Genomic DNA, 938 nt, shown 5'->3' on the forward strand with positions numbered 1-938 from the left:
TAATTTGATTGTATTGTTTGATTTATGATATCAGTAAGCCTTATATAGAGTATATATTTATATATATAATTTTATCTATATATCTATATATATATATATATATAATTTATTTTTCTCCGTTTCAATTTTCTTCGTTTATACTTTTTAATTTCACGGATTTTGTTTTTATATTTTGCACTTTGTTCATTCTTTATATCTTTCTATAGCTTTTTATGTCTTTGTGTTGGTTTGTGCCTGTGTGTGTGTGTGAGTGTGTGTCTGTGTGTGATGTGTGTGTCTCTGTGTGTGTGTGTGTTTCTTTTCGCACATTTCTACAAAAAAATAAATTGAAATCGTTCTCTCGTTTTTATGCAATCTAGATACGTTCGTGTGCTGCTACTGTTTGCTGTTTTTAATGTTGCAAAATTGTTAATCATTTGATATGTAATTAATTTAATATGATCATGTCGTGTTTGTGCTATTTAATGTAGTAATAACTAAACAAAAACCAATTCTTACGGAACATTTTCTTACACGTCAACATAAAAAGATGGCTATTGAATTTCATATTATAATTTATTTTAATATTTTTTGATACTTTTTTTAATGTGCCCTAGTAAAAACGTTAATTTAGCCAATTAGGAATTTTCGATTGAATTTTAATTACGATTTCTTAATAATCTTGTCTGCGCGCTCGACTTTGCACTGGGCATGGATACGAAATACCTTTTTATTTAAATTTTGTATATTTATACCCATGGATATATATGATATAAATATATATATATATCCATGTTTATACCAGGTTGCTGATATATATATATATATATATATATATATATATATATATATATATATATATATATATATATATATATATATATATATATATATATATATACACATATATATATACATACACATATATATCTCTTATGATATATAAGCCGGGAGCCTGG

Source organism: Helobdella robusta, assembly GCF_000326865.2.
Source record: "Helobdella robusta unplaced genomic scaffold HELROscaffold_113, whole genome shotgun sequence".
Classification (NCBI taxonomy): Eukaryota; Metazoa; Annelida; class Clitellata; order Rhynchobdellida; family Glossiphoniidae; genus Helobdella; species Helobdella robusta.